Source organism: Vigna radiata, chromosome 5, assembly GCF_000741045.1.
Source record: "Vigna radiata var. radiata cultivar VC1973A chromosome 5, Vradiata_ver6, whole genome shotgun sequence".
In the NCBI taxonomy this organism is placed as follows: domain Eukaryota; kingdom Viridiplantae; phylum Streptophyta; class Magnoliopsida; order Fabales; family Fabaceae; genus Vigna; species Vigna radiata.
The window spans coordinates 13,897-14,391 of NC_028355.1; the positions used below are offsets into that span (position 1 = coordinate 13,897).

Sequence of the window (495 nt, forward strand, 5' to 3'; positions counted from 1 at the left end):
TTTCACCTTTTAATTCATGTACTCTTCTTTTGTCTTTTTATTTTGTTTCAATAAAATTTTCAGTAATTGCGTATTTTTAATAAAATTTACTTTAAGCCACTGACTGCTGCTGAGTAATCTATTAGCTGAGAAAATAGCATCGCAACCTGTGGGGATAAGGCTTGCCTGATCGGAACTCCACGTTGTCTTTGCCTCGTAACGAGTCTATTGAATGATTAATAACTTTTATTCATTTAGGTTGTTGAATGTTAGTTTTTTTGTCCTTTCACAGCTGTAGGACATTATCTCCATACGGTCGTTAAACTTGTCGAGAGAGCTGGATTCAAACTGAAGGTAAATTTTAAATTTGAACAGAATACTATGGGAATATGAAAAGAGATAATTGGAATCATAGCTTTAGGAACATTATATAAAATACTGTGGTCTTGAGCTGTAAGAATATTACATTATATTTAATGAGGGAGAAGGCGGCATGGTTGATTGGTTTTGAGAGAA

The 495-nt window shown here is 33.3% G+C and overlaps 1 protein-coding gene across 1 annotated transcript in view; it reads left to right on the plus strand.

Annotated features, from left to right (window-relative positions):
- Positions 1-495, plus strand: part of LOC106760013 (phosphatidylinositol N-acetylglucosaminyltransferase subunit P-like) — a 3,937-nt gene that overhangs the window by 474 nt on the left and 2,968 nt on the right. The window lies entirely within an intron of this gene.